We start from the raw sequence: 18,426 nt of genomic DNA, 5'->3' as shown, positions 1-18,426 counted from the left end.
AATTCCTGTGGAGTGATATTTCCAGATCCCAAGAGTCTGTACATCAGAAACTCATTACACGCTTATTACCAGGCAATTAAGCAGCATTGTGCATGCGAGCCAGTTCCAGAGATATCTGACACTACTTGTTATGCTGAATAATAAGCTAAAAAACGGCAATGTTGTCCCTAAATATACAGGTAGCCGTGTTTATAATATTGTGCCCCACACTTTAATATGTTCTGTGAATTGTCGAGCTCAGTGGGCTGCCGCTAGACTGCAATATTAGCTTTCTGAGTTACACCAAAATTAAACTTTGATTTAAAGTGAGATAGCCAGACACTGGCTGCTATCTTCTTATGAATATGTTGCCATTTGTTTTAGTTCACTTTCTATTGGAAGCTCTCAAAATGAAAGTGTTCTAAATGCAATCCTTTCACACATTCATAACATGGATTCTGTATATTATTACCAATGTAAAAGTAATATTCATTTATATTCAAACAAATACAAATATTTTTATTGGGATCCCAGGTGCAACAATATGCTTAAAAAGAGAAACAAAGAAAACTACATTTCTTAGCTTATGTTTAGCCCTAGTATGTGGTCAGTACTGGTGGCTCTTAAAACCTCTGGTGTACAAAGTAGTAGTTTCTGAACACTGGCCTCTGTACTGAGTGCCTGTCTGAGACTTTGTTGTAATGAGCCCAGGGAGGTTTAAAACAGCATATTCAGTCTCTCTATGGTATTTTCTGCCCAGCCTGTTCATCCACTAATCCCTCTTTTGCAGATTCCCATGGTAAGGTAAACTGAGGGAACAGTGCAGTGGTTGCAGTTTACCCGTTGTTGGGGGAAAACTCTGCAAAAGACCCAGGAGAAATAAAGACACAATGAGACAAAGTTACTTTCTTTATCAAACGTGTACACGGGTGAGCTGCGAAGAACAACTCACGCCATGCACAGTGGCTTGGTAATTTTTATAGGAAAGACAGTGAGAACAGGATAAGAAAATAATAAACAGATAAAATAAAACAACTCCATATATGGTGCTAGTCTCGTCAGCAGACAGCTAGGGAAGATAAAACAATCTAAAACAATATGTCCCAGAAACAAGATGTCTTTGCTGGGAAAGTCTAAAGGATAATTCTAAACTAATCTAAACATAGACAAAGGGCATCTTTGTACATTTAAAAGAAGGTAAAGAAACATAGAATCATTTTTCCTGTAACATATTCCCTCCTGTTTTAACTTATTTTAAATGTATACAACAATTGTCAGGGAAGGTTATTTATTAACTATCCTTAGCAGCTTTTAATTTTCAAAATGTCGGCAAAGCAGAAATGTAAATCATGTGGTCTAAAGAATAAAACAAATAAAAGAACAAAGAAAAGCATAGTAAATGAAATAACAAGAGAAAATAATAAAACTAAAACTACAAAAAATAAAATGATAGAAAGAAAAAGAATATAAACCTTATGTTGTACCTGCATAAACTACTAATGTGTTAATCAGTGCATGATCACTTGACAAGTCATTTTTAATCACCACTTCATTTATTAGCAGCTATTACAGGTTCTCCTCTAGCAGAATTGCAACGGGATGCTGTTCTTCTTGAGGCACGGCAACATAAGCAGTCATTGTAGTTGTTATCATCTTTGAAATCATTACTCTTAGACATGGCAACACACACAACACTAATACGAGCAGTGCTATCATGATGAGACCTAGAAGGACAAACGGCTTTGCTACAGCAGCCAGCCATGAACCGCCGAACAGCCAGTCCAGCCAGCCTTGTGCTGTAGCTGCTCCAGGTGTGTGGTCAGTGACATATTTTTGCAGAGCGGTCAAATTCTGCAAAGCTTCATAAATGTCTCCTCCAGTTTCGTATCCATCAGGGATAAAAGTGCAACATGTCTCCCCGATCAGCTTGTAAACTCCTCCTTGTGATGCTGTTAGCAGGTCTAGTGTCAGTCTGTTCTGCAGCACCATCGTTCTGATGGCCTGCTGTTCTCCTGCTAAGGCGGTTCCCAGGGTTTTAGTCAAGTTGATGTGTCGTAGCAGAGCATATCGGTTGATCTCCACATGATCCCGCTACCTCGGCAACTCCAATGCCGGGGATCAAGCTCTGTAAGAATTTCACTCCTCCTCCCCAGATGCGAAACTCTCCCGGCACTCCAGTGTCCACTGTAATGCCGAAAGAATTGGGTGAGGCGATGTCCACTTCACGTCTCTGTCGGCTGCTTGGGTGATGTGCAACACTTTGCATGAAGAAGACGTGATCTGATAATTGCACCAGGGCGCACAGACCCCCCCCAACCTTCAGGGAGTGACAGATAAGCCTTATTGCCACATAGGAAGTACCAGTCAGCCAAGACTCTGGTTCCTCTACTGCTGGGTGCCGTCCGTGCACATCCTGTCTGGTACTGAGTCTTTGTTTGTAGTGGCATTCGGTAGCTGTAGTCGGAGCGACAGTTCAGGCTCATCAGCGTCGTGTTACTGGCACAGGTTTCGTTGATTGAACAGGCCATACACTTCCTCTCGTTCCTCGGTGGACAGAAAGTGTATATGTACTTACATAGGTGAGTAGGCAGCTCCCCCACTGCCCGCGATCCGTTGTTCATCACACATACTGGCAGTTGTGATGCGTTCAGTTTGTTCAGTAGAATTACATCAGGCAGTGGGTCTGAGACTTGGGGCCAGGTCAGTAGGTAGGTCTGTCCGGAACAGTGCACATTCGTGAGTGACGATGACCTCCAGGTTGCTTTAGCTGGGATACTGTAGTTGGCCTTGGACCAAAGAGTACCGTAGCCTGGGTGTGTTGCCAGGCCCAACAGGCACCAACTGCGATCTTCAGGTATGCTGTATGGCCACAGGCCAGACGTCTGCGAGGATAGGGGCATATGGGTACATGCATAGCAGTCAGTTTTATTATTCAAGTGAGCTGTAGTGTTCATAAACTGCCACCAGAAGTTAGTGGCGTAGCCATGGGGAAACTTGGTGTACTTTCCTTTGTCATACAGTGTCTGCCGTTTCTTCAGATAGCGTGACTTGTTGTCCCTCACGGAAGCAAAGATGAGGAGCCCGGCCAGGGTCAGGGCCGCTGCAGTTATTAGGAGCCACCACCTCATGACAACAGGACACACCCTCCTGTCGTGAGTAGACCCCCCGGCCAGAAAGGCTGTTCCCTCCACCGGGCGAGATCACAACAATTGGGTGAGCCTGTGTCGGCTGAGTTTAGATGGCTTCACTTACTCGCCTGCAGTGACTCTGATGGATCCAGGATGGTCGTTCCGCAATTTTGCAAGCGGTGGGCGTGGTGAGGAGAACCTGATGTGGTCCCTCCCACCTGGGTGCGCTCCAGTTTTTCCTTTGGAGCACCTTTATCAGAACCCAGTCACCGGGCTGTAATCTGCAAGACACTGGAGAAACATCATCAGGTTGTTGATTATGTACAATGATCTCCTTGTTTTCTAACAGCTTAGACATCCATTCTGCTAATGTGTTTTCTCTGATTGATTTGTCTATTGGTTGACTGGTGATGGGCAGTGGGAACGGCCTACCATGAATGATTTCAAATGGAGTTAGTTTATGGGAGCCTTGTGTTAAGCGCATCCACATTTTCACTAAACCCAAACATTCAGGCCACGGCCTTCCTGTTTCTGCCATGCATTTCCTGAGCCTTTGTTTTATAGTGCCGTTAGTTCTCTCTACAAGGCCTGCGCTCTGAGGATGATACGCACAGTGGTGTTTTATGCTGAAACCGAGCGCTTCAGAGACCTTAGTGATGACATCATTTACAAAATGAGTGCCGTTGTCTGATCGTATCAAAGCTGGAATGCCATATGTGGGTATGAAGTGATTGCACAGGCACTTTGCTACTGAAATTGCATCTGCCTTTTTCACTGGATAGATTTCCGGCCACTTTGAGAACACATCTATAACCACTAGGGCGTATTTCGACCCTTGACATTCGCTTAGCTTTATAGTGTAGAAATGAGAGTTGACAATACAGGTCATTCCCCCCGATGACAAATGCGTACAGCCATGAGTCACTAATGCCGCCATTTTGTGGAGGAATTTTGGCAACACTGGCTTGCCATAACACATCATTAAGTCGTTTGTCAGAACTGCACCGTGTTTTAGCCATTTTGCCTGCTCTGCTGTGCTTGCTGCTTTTGTTCATTTTTCAACACATCCAGTGGAATCTGATGTGTGTTTACTGCCATCAATGTGATGTTTGTCTTTTGTGCCGCCTATTTTGCTGCTCTGTCAGCAAAATTGTTGCCTGTAGTAATGAAAGAGTCAGTAGGCTTTGTAAGAGGTTGGCATGCTGAACCGGTTTTCCAGTTGGTGTAATCATTCCTCTGTTATGCCAAATTTTTTGCAAAATGATGTACAGCAGAGAAAACATACTGGCTGTCTGTATGTATATTTATTAGTTTGTCTTTGTGTATTTCACTTTCGCGTATCACAGCTATCAGCTCAGCGCTCTGTGCAGAACATGAAGAAGAGAGTGGTTTTGCTTCTATTATTTTACTATCTGTGGTTACTGCGTAACCTACACAATTTCGGCCTGTGCTGTAAGGTCAAATAAGTTCTTAAGTGGCTGCCTCAAAACTGTTTTACATTATTTCTCTGTGGCCTACTCCTACAATCTCGTGTGAAGTGACCTTCCTCTCCACGGTTCTAGCAGGCGTTGTCTCTATGTTATCTGCTGTTTCTGCGTGGCTGTCTGCAGCCTTGGTGTTTATGACTTTGCTCGCCTCTCTGTTCCTGATAGCCACCTGCGGATTAGTGTTTTAGTCTGTTGTCAACACGTCAGCCTTATTTTTAAGTTACAGAATGCTTCTTCTTTTTTTTCTTGGTTTGGGAGAATAGATGCAACACTACATTTTCACTTAAGGCAATTTTAAATAATTTCTAGTTTTTCAAACAATTCATGGATCTCACACATTTCAAACTTTCAAGTTAGGGTTGTTTCCCATTTATACACATAAATATATATATATATATATATATATATATATATATATTTAACTTTGCATTGCTCACAGCTCATAGCTCACAGCTCTAAACCTAGGCATTTTTCAATCATATGCCTAATCACTATGTGTCACTGTGATTCTCAAGTATTGTCACAAGTTCGTTTAAATTCGTTTCCAAAACCAACAAAATAATCAAACAAAAACAAAAAACATAAACGTGTCAGGACACAAAAGAAAAAGAAAAATGCTGCCACCCGAACAAGGCAGAAGTCTGCATATGTTGGCTTTTAATAGCATGCAGCTTGTAACATGGTAGACTAATGTGCCTGTGTTAATTCAGCTCCATATTATTGTGTGAAGTTGCACTGGGTTGGGAGTGGTTTTGTGGTTGTCACATTTTTGGTGAGCCAATGGCTGGAATGGGGTTGGACTAATTAGAGGCAGGTGTACTTGATTGCACTGATACACTGGTCTACATATAGCCCACACTACAAACACTGCTGTGTTGTTTTGTCTCTCTGTGCAGTCCAGGGCCTATTATATGCCACAGCCTAAAGGCAGCAGAGTTCCAGAGGCTTGAGTGACCACTGACTATATGCTTGCAGGGTGGTGGGTCTCCAAGGACAACTTCTAACCCTGTTAAAGGCAACATGTGGGGTGCAACTTGGCCGTGTGGCATAGCTGGCTCTGGCCTTGGGACTGTGTGTTTTTATACAATTCATAAGTGGGACACTGGACTGTTTTATTTTTTTTTATCTCTTGATATATTTTTCGTCAATAAATTATCTTTTAGAATTTTATTGACTGTCATCTTTTTGCCCACGACTGAGACGGTTGGTCAGACCTAGAGTCTTTCTTTGGGTGTGTTACAGCAGCTTCTGCTCTAAAAGAAACAAAAAAGAAAAAGAAAAGAAAATGTGGAACATGCTCATCAGCTTAGCAGTGTCTACATATTTAATTCAGCTTCTCAATCCTGTAGTTTTAGCTGTTGTCTACAGGGTTTTGCTTATTGGTTGTTATTATAGGTGTGCTCTATATCTCAGCAATGTGTCATTCTAGGATGATAGGTTTCAAGCTGGTCAAGTGCCTCTATGCACTTCATTAGTTTAGTTATTCTCTGTATTGTCTTCATCTCACATGTCATTACACTGAGTTTCAGCAAACCTTAAGCTTGATGCAGACTACTGCTTAACAATTATCCACCTCACATCATAACCGATTAAGGTGCCTCTTCATATTAATATTATGTCATTGTTAATATTATCCTCTTTGTCTTATATGACAGCAATAGCATATTATAATATTTTATCAGTGTGTACCACTATACTACTACTGAGCCAATTTGATAGTTAGGATCATCTTATTCAGCAAACAGATAATTTTGAATTCATCCAATCTGCGGTCACATTTGTTCTCTCTGTTGCATGGCGGACCAGGCAGTTCTATTATAATATATTATTTATATTTTATTTTGTATCCATCAAGGGCTTCAGATGACCTGCAGAATCATCCTTTTCCCAGGGTGGAGACAGTTACCTTTTCACACACTGTCCTTGGCTGAACAATGACACAGCCTTAATATACCTTATTTATTTTATTAAAATATTTTCGTGTGAATTATTTGCTTTATATTCATTTTATACATGCTGGGCATGGTCATCATGCCAACTGTGTTTCATTGTTAATATCACTTTACAGGTTGTTATCCTTGCTATTATTAATTTCAAATACTCTAAAGATAATTTCTACTGTAACTTTCCCTTTGTTTATCTTTATTTCGTACTTTTTATATTTATATCTACTCAGTGGGGTCTGTTTTCAACCCTTTTAAACTACCTCAAACTACTTTGATCTCTAGTTTTCACTTAATAAGGGATTATTATGTTCTTCCTGATATGGGTGTTGCTGCACATGCGGCTGCAGGAATGAGTGATGGTTTACTAAAAGGATTGTGGACACTGCACAGTGTCTCGTCTTCTGGTTTTACTAAACTGGCAGTTGGATTCTGTTCTTCTGACTGTTTATATTTTGTTTTCTTAAATCTCTCTCTGTTTTTGTCCGGCGTCTGGACTTTTCTTTTCTCACCACTGCTCGTCAGCAGGAATGAGTTTTAATTTCACTTGCTTGATTACCCATCTTATTTATGTATTTACTTATTTTTGTTTAAGTAATATATACACGATACAGCTGCTATCACCTTCGCTGGTATTAGAGACGAGAGTGGTTGCTCACACGCCCTTCTACTTTCGGACTATTTCCAAAAGCGGTGTGAACTTTACGAGACGGAACTCGACCGTTCTCTCAACTCACCAGCACGTCAGTGAATAGCAGCAAAAGAAAAACACAGTAGGAGCAGCTCAGTCTCTTATTGGACCGTGAAAATTCAGCTTGCTCCGTTAATTAAAACAATACACACACACACATTCACATTCACACCTATTCGCGCGATCGGAACCCTTATCATAAGGGGAGCTGCCAGTCTTTCTGTAGACGAGCTACTTATTCCCTAGACCCTGTCTAGACCCAGCTGGGGGAGCTACCCAGAGCTCCAAACCTAACCCACAGAAGTGGGGAGCTTCCAGTCGACGAGCTCCAAGCTACCAGCCGACGAGCTACTTTAAACCCACAGAGGTGGGGAGCTTCCAGTCGCGACGAGCTACTTTCGCTATTTTAAATTCCCTGAATTTAAAATACGCTTTTACGCAAGATTGTGTCAGTGTGTCTGTATCTACCTGGTCGGTGTCGCCGGGTCTGGTCCACCTCGATCGGGCCCCACCACCGTGGGTCGCTTTCTAAGACGTTGGCCAAGACCCGAATTTAACGCTCTTGGTCTTTTTCCACACACCTGGTGTGTGGGCTGTCGACAGGCGAACAACGTGGACTGGTCACGGAGATGGGACACGATTAGGGTTGCCAACCGTCCCTTAAAAAACGGAATCGTCCCGTATTTCGAAACAAAAGTACACGTCCCGTATTGAGCTAATAAGGGACGCACTTTGTCCCGTAATACAGTGAGAATCAAAAGTAGTCTATAACTTTTAATGGAATTAACGCTTTGTTTGAAAACATAATTCCCAGCCCCTCTCCTGATTTGTGACCAATGAGCTGACAGCACACTTATGACAATTCGAGTATGACAATTCAGATTACCGCTCATCTCATTGGTCGAGGAAAGGTCGCTTACGGAGAAAATACCGGAAGACAACAGATGACCACAACAAGAAGCATGGCCAACAGGGAAACAAACGCCGACACTGCGGTGCAAGTCTCGGACGACAGTAAACCTAAAGCTGGGCAGACACTGTGCGATTTTTTTCAGTCGCGTTATTCAGCTCCTGCTCAAACTGCACGATTGACTCGCAGGGGTTAAAAGTTGGTAGGTCACGATGCAGGTCTCACACTATACCACCCGATGCTCTGATGCGACCTGAGTGCTCACACTGTGCCTCCATAAAATGAAGGTTATAACAGAAAATCTGTCGCGCTCTCCCTCTGTCTTTCACTCACACAGACACACCACCACCACCATCAACTTTGCTAAATTGCTAATGAAAAACATTGATCAGGCAGCTGTGACTGAGCAGCAATGTAAATCCAACTATTTTCATGGTTGTTGTGGTCGTGATAATTTTGTGAGGCCACATCGAAAAGGCTCGGATGAGCTTTCCAAAGTTCTACAAGTTGTGCCTCCATCGCTTGTGTCCAGATCACACGCTGCACAGCCGTGCTGCTCCATCTTTTTCGCTGACATTTGTGTTTGCGCGTGCGCAGTGTGACAAACTGCGGTGACACCCTCACGACCAAGCGATTGATGATCGGGAGCTGGTCGTGAGGTGTTAATCGCTTCTCGTTACCCCACGTATACTACACGACGCACGATGAAGATCACTCAAAAATCGGCTCAAAATGGGCCAAAAAATCGCACAGTGTAAGCCCAGCATTAGAGCAGCAATGTTTGTTCCCCTCAGAGAAAGGGAAGAATGGGAAAAGGAAAACACCTGGCTGGAAAAAGTTAATATGGGCATGTACAGTGAATATCAGTGCTATGTGGCCAGAAGTGTGATAATATAACTTATTTTGTGTAATAAACAACTGCAAGGATAGATGATTACAACAAATAGATGACTAATACATAAAAGTAATACATAGATGAATAATGATGATGAGTTAAGATGCGTAATCATGGGAACAAGCGGGTTTACAAACAGGAGCAGCTGATTAGCATTAGAAAAGCTGAAATAATACCTCAACTGAAGCCAATTGTACTAAATGCACTAAATGTGCACTGTTACAAGAATGTTTTTCTTTCTATTGTTTTCTATTATTTTAAGTTAAGCAGGACAGAGTTCTTTTAAAGAAAGATTTACTTATATTCTCAAAAGTTAAGCATGACAGGCTTCTGTTTAAGAAGGAGACCTGTTTTATGTGTTAATGTTGTCATTTTGAGCTAAAAATAAATGGCTAAATGATCATTTGTTTCACATGTGTTCATATCACAAAGAATAAACATCTACTTAAATCAAATTCAAGTCAAATGGTTAAAAAAATAATTTCACACACAAAAAAAGAGCTAGAAAATTCACCACACTGGGAAGGGTGAAGACAACTGGGTCGCCCGGCCCTGGCCACGAGGTGTCCCTTATTTATTTTTCAGGGAGTTGGCAACCCTAGACACGATGGAGGTGCTCCGGCTCCGAAGGACCAAGAAATGTTGGGGGAAAACTCTGCAAAAGACCCAGGAGAAATAAAGACACAATGAGACAAAGTTACTTTCTTTATCAAACGTGTACACGGGTGAGCTGCGAAGAACAACTCACGCCATGCACAGTGGCTTGGTAATTTTTATAGGAAAGACAGTGAGAACAGGATAAGAAAATAATAAACAGATAAAATAAAACAACTCCATATATGGTGCTAGTCTCGTCAGCAGACAGCTAGGGAAGATAAAACAATCTAAAACAATATGTCCCAGAAACAAGATGTCTTTGCTGGGAAAGTCTAAAGGATAATTCTAAACTAATCTAAACATAGACAAAGGGCATCTTTGTACATTTAAAAGAAGGTAAAGAAACATAGAATCATTTTTCCTGTAACACCCGTGAATGTTGGTGACCACTTTGGATATAATTTATTGTACTTCATCTCATGAAACAGGTGACTTCACAATTTTTAGATGTATTATATGGGGAAAAAATGGCAAACCAGTTGTGACAACCATGACTTTCTTCTTTGTCAAGTATCACTTTTTTTGATTTACTAACCAGATGGCTTGTCTGCATTTGCTTTGTGTTATTGTACTTTTTGTTTAATATTATTTAGTTACCATTGCTTTTTTGGGCCTCAGCATATTATAGAGCACATAACTCTAGCCAATTTACAAGCAAAAGATGACTACAACACTTCTATTTCAAGTGTTCTACTTCAAAGTACAACAGACTGCAAGTATACAAATATGTCTTAATACAACAAGCAAATGTTTTATTGCAATAATTATATTTGTTTGGATATGCACATAGAAACTGGGAGAGTCAACCTCACCCCAAAATTTCTCTGTTAGTCCTTTAGTTCAGTAAATATTTAACGTTTTTATAATATTGTTCTAGTGTCACGACACCGTCATTCTGACAGAATTAAATTACACTATATATAATTAAATACCCCTCAAAAGGTACTGGGTGGATTTGGTTTTAATTTAGTTCAGGCATTCATTTCCTTCTAGAAATTAGTTATAATAATTTTGGGAGTCTCTTAATGTTTTATCTAATGTCATCATCAGGTTAAATAACTCACTCTGACTACTAATTTGGTAAGCACATAGCAGTATTAGAGCAATTCTCAAAGCACATTACCTCATTTCCTAAATCAACTGTTGATTTAGGAAATGCTGCCCATATTTTTAACAATGCGGTGTAACTTTGATGATTTATGAATGAATCGTGTGTTTTATGAGTATACTTAACTAATTCAGGCCTTTGCCTTTGATGCAAGAGCATTGGGACAGTGACTACATTACATAACTTCCACTCAATGTATTCAAACGTTTACAGAGTTGCAGTGTATGTGGAGGTTTCTTCACACTTCAGAAAATCTGTGCCCCCTGTGAAGCCGGAACTTTAGGCACACACGTTTCTGATCTCCTCCTTGACAAATCACTTTGATGGTGACTCGCTTGTCTGTTTGCATTCTGAGCAACTGTCCTGAATTTTGTACAAGTCAATTTTGCTGGCTTGTATGCATGTGGTACTTTCAAATTGTCTCATTTCCTCCCTCGGACTGTCAGGGGAGAGAATGCAAAATGTCATGGTTTTAAAAAATTATACCTCAGGAAGTGGCATGATGACTTTGTACCTGTCAGTCAGGCTTACACTGATCTATATTCAAATGTTCATTGGTACTCTTCTTTGTGCTTTGCTTCATTTTTGTCATATGGTTACCATAGAAACAACACAAGGAGAAATTTTGCAGTGATGGCTCTGTTGGTACCTGTGAGAAAAGTTTAGTTTTCTTAATCCTATCCTTGCAACGGATGCAGTATTATTAGAGCCCACTACTCATAACACATATGGGGGTCAGTTCAGTAAAAACAAATCACACTACTTGTAACTTCAAGGCACACAAACACACAAAAAATGTGCAAATGTGTCCTATTTGTCACGTTTACAAAGCTACACATGACGTGTATGCACATGCAGGGGTTTATTTCCACTTCCATGTTTAGTCATTTCATCTGTTGCATATAATGCTGCTAATTTGCAGGTTTTTGACAGTGAACGGAACACCAATAAGGAAGCAAAATTTCAAGGCGAAAAACTCACTGGAGAAGTGGAAAAATGAAAATAGGTGCTATTTGGTTGTTTCAGGTCTGGAAACGTTACAAAATAGAGGCTATCAACTCTCTCTGATACAGTATTTGTGAATGGTAAATAGCGCATTTTGTGTGTGAAAAACACAATCTAAAATGTTGAGAAGAAATACAAGTGAGTGTGTTTTTATGAAAAATTCTGTATATTTGTCAATTCTAAAAAACAAATTTCATGTGGGAAAAGGCCTTTTTTTTACCCATACATCCAACCCCCAGTGCTTTCAAACATGAAATAAAGCATTGCCTTGCATGGCAAAATAAATAATTGTAAATAATCATGTAAAATATTAGAGAAATGTATAATTCAGGCAAAAATCATTTGCCAGAATAGCACATAACAGATTCAATACCTCCACTGATTAGCTTGATTACAGTACAAGAACAAATTGGAATGATGTTCCAATTTTTTGTAATTTGTTCAATGTTTAATGAAGTTTGACATTAACCCAAACACACCATTAGCTTTGTGCTGACCTCTTTATAATTCAAACTAATTATTTGTGACCTTTAACTTTACAATTTCGGTTGTTTCTGTCATCAAAATAAACAACGCACACCTCTAAACAGCATCCCGTGCAAATTTATGCTGCTTTACTTATTCCAGTGTGCATCAAGAGATGCTTTTAGGATAACTAAAGTAGAGTAGTTTGTTGTGCTGACTGCCAAATGTATTCTGAATGAATTATTAAGCTGTTTTTTGTTTTTTCTGCACAGAAAAACAATCACAAAATACAAGTTTAAGAAAATCTTCCAAGAAATGATTGCACATTACTTGAAGGTTAACACTAGCACATTAATTTAAGACATCACGATAATTACCAGGAATGCATATTTTTCTTTTCATATTTTTCTGACAGCTTTTACACACTTGGACTGGCAAATAGAGGCAAAATCTGCTGCACCATTTTCATAGCACAGAGACTGCATGTTTTCAGTAATACCAGCAGCAGATGGTGCAAGGACTGAATTCAAGCTAGCCAGTAGCAGACTCGAGCTTTGAAGTGTTCTTCAAAACAAACATATGAGCAATAGAGGATGGTGGCACAATGTAATTCTGGCAGACATATGTGAGGTTTTGGGGAAATGTGTGTATGACTCAGTTTTTTAGAAACAGTGTTGATTTGGCAGGAAAAGGGTGACCTGCACTCTTAGGTCTCCAATTTATATGCTTAATGTTATTAAAAATCTTAAGCAATGAGGCTTTGCCGTGGGTGAGAACCTTTCACATTAATCTCGCATACTTACTTAATTGTAAATGTATGTAAAATAAGGCCTTGGTTGTCTCTTTTTTCCCTCCTATACATTTTACTGTTCACATGATTCTTACAAATGCTGTATGGCAAACTTGCTGAGACCTTATTCCAGCTGTTGGCCTCTCTGGTCATCAGGCCTTTTAACTTTCACATGCTAATATTTTAAATTTACAGGAAACCACAGTTTTAAAGGGCCTAAACTTTGGAAGAGGCTTCTTCAGCTCATCAGATCAGTTAATATGTAGTTTGTATTAAGCGACTGCTCAATCTTTCACACTTTATTTTTGGCTCTAGTTCACACATTTACACCCAGTTAGTGGTGTTAACGTGGGTCTCCTCCCAAGAGGCAAAGACACAAAGGAAAAACACCCACCCATTATTATATTTGTTTGCATGCTTAGCAACTTTTGCTAGGCATTTACTTTAAATGCCGCCTGGTGTGCTGTGACATTATTTTGAAGAATCAACTATAAAAACGTTTTTTTAAATCCTGGGATTAAAAAATTATACCTAACCAATGTAACGTCCAGTGAAGGGAATAACGGAGTTACAAATAACGGCGTTACTAACAGAGTTACTTTTTTTTAGAAACGAGTAATCTAACTAATTACTATTCCTATTGTCTGTCCGCAGACGATCACTTTTTGGCGCAACACCTGGAGCTAAGGGGGCAAAACACATGCATTCTGCTGACCATTCATTCTGGGAGAGGGCGGGTCAAGTTTCCTCCCTCCAATCAGATCCCAGTTGAAAACTTTTCAAAATGAATGTCACGGACCCGGTTCCGGGGACTCGGGGTTCGTGAACAGTGTGGACCTTTATTGTTATTAGTGTATTGGATGTATGTTTGCTGCACTGTGCTCTTGTGTTCCATGCTGGTGTGTGTACGTGTGTGTGTGGCTGGAGGATGAAGGACAGCCACCTGCAGGCCTGATGGGTGTGGCCCTGCCAGCTGCTGGTCACGCCTAGCTTCCCACACACCTGCTTCTGATCAGGATCGTCAGGGGAGCTACTTAACAGAGCGATGGAGCTTCCTCCGGCGCAGGATCGTTGAGTTAGACTCCATGTCAGTGTTTATAGTGCTGGTCCGCGTATGCCTGCTGGAGTTGGTGCCATAACGGCTGTGTCTGTGTTTTTCCTCAGGAGAGTGGAACACAGGACTGCAAGACACACGGGGTGTGTGAAGGCACAGGGGCAGAGAGCACGGGATACCAGAACTTGGGAGAAGACACGTCACGGGAGTCGAGGGAGCACTTTTGGAGATTTAATGTGTGGTGTACATTTACCTCACTGTAAATAAACCCACTGTTCATTCCACTAAGTCCAGCGTTTGGGTCCTTTCTCCAACATCCCCCACGGTCTGCCCCCCAGACCGTGACAATGAAGTTACATAATACATTACGAAAGTGTAGAGCTGCCACCCAGGCAAAAGAAAAATAGAGCTTTATCACATTATAACGTGTAAAGTTTATTGTTCTAACAAATATAAATAACAAATAAATATTATATTGTACAAACGTGATAATTATATTGTAGGAACGTGATAATTATGTATATTGTAATAATGTCATATTATATTGTTCAAACGTGAAAGGTATATTATACTAACATGATAATATATTGCTAGAACAATAAACTTTTCACGTTATAACGTGATAAAGCTCTATTTTTCGTTTGCCTGGGTGGCAGCTCTACGCTTCCATAACACATAGTTTAACCAAATAATGTAAGTTTTAATTCATGTGTTTTAGATAAAGATGAAAAATATTGTTAGGTGACGGCTGTGTGCGGACAGGGATAGGACCCAAGATGCAGACTCCAGAGAGAAACTTAAACCAAAACAGCTTTAATGCTGAACTCAAACATAACATAACTGGAAAAAGGTCAAAAATAAACTAACACCGGCGGATTGACAAAAACACACAGCAAAATAAACGGTAGATCGCGACACGGACACAGAGAAACACAGGGCTTAAATACACAGAGGGAGCAATCAGGGAATGAATAACAGGAGGGAAACACAGCTGGGGCAAATCAGAACTGACGAGACAAAAGGAAGCGTAAACTGAACACACTGAGATAAGACCGAGACCTTCAAAGTAAAACAGGAAACACATAACACAGACTCACATGCAGGCACTACAGAGGGAACAGAGACGTGGGACCAGGGCAGACACAAACACTGACTGAACACGGGGATATAGGAACTAAGGATACACAGAGACGCGAACTAGACAAGGGGATACAGGTGATAGGGGAGACAGAGCAACTAAAGAAGACAGAAATAAACCATAAGACAGAACTCAAAGAAACCAAAGACTAAAAAGTATAAATAATATAATAAACTCAAATACCCTGGGTCAACGACCCAGGCATCCTAACAGTACCCCCCCCCTTAAGGGCTGGCTTCCAGACAGCCCAAACCAAAACACCAAAACAAAAAAAAACCAACCAGGGCGGGCGGCGGGGGAGACAGGATGGAGGGCTCGAAACAAAACCAAACAAGGAGCCAGAAACAAAAAAAAAAAGAACAAACAATGGAGCCCGGAAAGCAACAGAACAAAAAACAGGCTCACGACAGGCGCAGGCGGCCAGGAAAAACAGTTCACAAAAAGTTCAGGGGGCCGACCCGGAGGCTGACAGCACAATAGTCCAAACCCGGGCAGTTCAGGGGGGCGGCCCGGAGGCTGACGGCCCAAGAGCCCAGAAAACAGTTCAGGGGGCCGGGCAGGCAGGAGACACCGGCGGCGGCGGAGCAGGTCAGGAGGCCGGCCGAGCGGGAGGCACTAGTGGCGGCGTAGTTCAGGGGGCCGTCCATGACGGCGGCGTAGTTCAGAGGGCTGTCCATGACGGCAACGACGTCCAGTCATCGGCCGGACAGGACGAGCAGGCCGGACAGGACGTGCAGGACGAGCAGGACGTGCAGGACGAGCAGGCCGGACAGGACGAGCAGGCCGGACAGGACGAGCAGGACGGACAAGATGTGCAGGAACAGACAGCATGGAGACCTCAGGAGCAGACGAAGCTGAAACCTCGGAGGCTGGACCAGGCGGAGCTGCAGAGGCTGAGGCTGGACCAGGCGGAGCTGCAGAGGCTGGGGCCGGACCAGGCGGTGGAGCCGGTGGTGGCTGAACGGCCTCGCCAGAACCATCAGCAGACACTGGGACGTGCTGGCTGGGTCCTCCTGGACCCCCACCTGACGAGACAGGTGGCTGAACGGGCCCCTCGGACCCTCCAGCGGAGACAGGTGGCTGAACGGGCCCCTCGGACCCTCCAGCAGGAAGAGACAGCTGAAGCGGTTCCTCAGACCCTCCAGCGGAGGCAAAAGGCTGGACGGGCCCCTCGGACCCTCCAGCGGAGGCAAAAGGCTGGACGGGCCCCTCGGACCCTCCAGCAGGAACAGGCGGTGGAGCAAATGACTGAGGTGAGAACTGAGCAGGTGACTGAGCTGACAGGTGAGCTAATGTTTGAGCTATGGAGAGAAGTTTAAGTTGTATTGACTGTTGTAACGATGGTAGTAATGGTGGGTGAGGTGGTGGATGAGCACTAAGCTGAGCTATGCCTTCCGAGCCTACGGAAAACTGCTGGACGGGCTCACCTGAGCCTCCAGCGAGGACAGAAACCGGTGCAGGGGTCTGCTGGGCAGTAGCCGCTCCCACCCGCGGAATAGGCACGGGCGCAGAGACTAGCGGAGCCTCAGCCGGCCTGGAAACTGGAGCAGGGACAAACTGGGCCCTAGCCCCCCTCACCCGAGGAACTGATACAGGTGCAGGAGACGGCTGGACCGCAGCTGCCCTGGGTGGAGGAACACCGGAAGGCAAAGGAGCAGGCTCACTGAAAACTGGTTCATCAAAAATAGGTGACGACCCTTTCCCACCACGTTTAACAGTCCGTACAGTCTTAGGTTTAGCAGTGTTCACAGTCTCAGAAAAAACAGACTCGGCAAACTTGGGTTTTAGCTTGTTCCCACTCCAACGAGCAGACCTCGAACTAAAAATCCCAGACGAATGCTTATTGTGATGAACTAGCGCGGGACGATTCAAACCAAAACTGGCCTCCCAATCCAAATCCTCGTCGAGAAAAGAAATCCCAAAAGTGTCTGACGTGAGTTCATAGTCTTTACCGTTTAACGGCTCAGGTGGAGTTTGGAAAGTGTAGTCCTTTTGACTCACCACCGGAGGTTGCTCAGACGTGTCCATATGACGGCGACGTGAGCGCCGTTTCCTTTGGGCAGAGGTAGCTGGCGGTGTGAGCAACTGAGCCTCCGGTGCACAGAACGGTGACGCTGAGGATGGAGCGTGAGCGCCTGAAGCCACACGGAGGACTCCCAACTGAAGCGGCCGCATCTTGAGTGCCAGCGGAGCAACAGGTGGAGACTTCTGACAGCTCCGGGGACCACCGAGAGCCAGCCGAGTGCCATGGAAAATGCGCCTGACGTCAGGGGTGAGCCATGGCTTCCAGCGGAGTTCCTCCTCCAGCTGGGCAAAGGCTGCTCGGCGTCGCTCCTGAAGTTCAATGTCTGCTGGGTCTATAGTATGGTCGCGATCTTCTGTTAGGTGACGGCTGTGTGCGGACAGGGATAGGACTCAAGATGCAGACTCCAGAGAGAAACTTAAACCAAAACAGCTTTAATGCTGAACTCAAACATAACATAACTGGAAAAAGGTCAAAAATAAACTAACACCGGCGGATTGACAAAAACACACAGCAAAATAAACGGTAGATCGCGACATGGACACAGAGAAACACAGGGCTTAAATACACAGAAGGAGCAATCAGGGAATGAATAACAGGAGGGAAACACAGCTGGGGCAAATCAGAACTGACGAGACAAAAGGAAGCGTAAACTGAACACACTGAGATAAGACAGAGACCTTCAAAGTAAAACAGGAAACACATAACACAGACTCACATGCAGGCACTACAGAGAGAACAGAGACGTGGGACCAGGGCAGACACAAACACTGACTGAACATGGGGATATAGGAACTAAGGATACACAGAGACGCGAACTAGACAAGGGGATACAGGTGATAGGGGAGACAGAGCAACTAAAGAAGACAGAGACATAAACCATAAGACAGAACTCAAAGAAACCAAAGACTAAAAAGTATAAATAATATAATAATAGTTTAATAGTTTAATTATTTATATAGCACATTTAATTACAACAGGAGCGTTGACCAAAGTGCTGTACAAGAATACAACATACATAATAAAACAACTTAGAGTATTAATAAATAAACTCAAATACCCTGGGTCAACGACCCAGGCATCCTAACAAATATGGGTTTCTACTGGGTTTATCTATGCAGCATATTACCTATTACTGTTTTGAATCCTGAGC

At 42.8% G+C, this 18,426-nt stretch overlaps 1 pseudogene; it reads right to left on the bottom strand.

The window, feature by feature from the left end:
- Positions 1–1,545: 1,545 nt before the first annotated feature.
- On the bottom strand, positions 1,546–3,107 carry LOC146610602 (uncharacterized; annotated as a pseudogene).
- Positions 3,108–18,426: the final 15,319 nt, after the last annotated feature.

Source organism: Diplotaxodon limnothrissa, linkage group LG20, assembly GCF_057381915.1.
Source record: "Diplotaxodon limnothrissa isolate DT_005_m linkage group LG20, D_limnothrissa_male_GT1.1, whole genome shotgun sequence".
Taxonomy (NCBI): Eukaryota; Metazoa; Chordata; class Actinopteri; order Cichliformes; family Cichlidae; genus Diplotaxodon; species Diplotaxodon limnothrissa.
The sequence above is the reverse complement of the archived record's forward strand: the minus strand, read 5'-3'. Positions and strand labels throughout refer to the sequence as shown.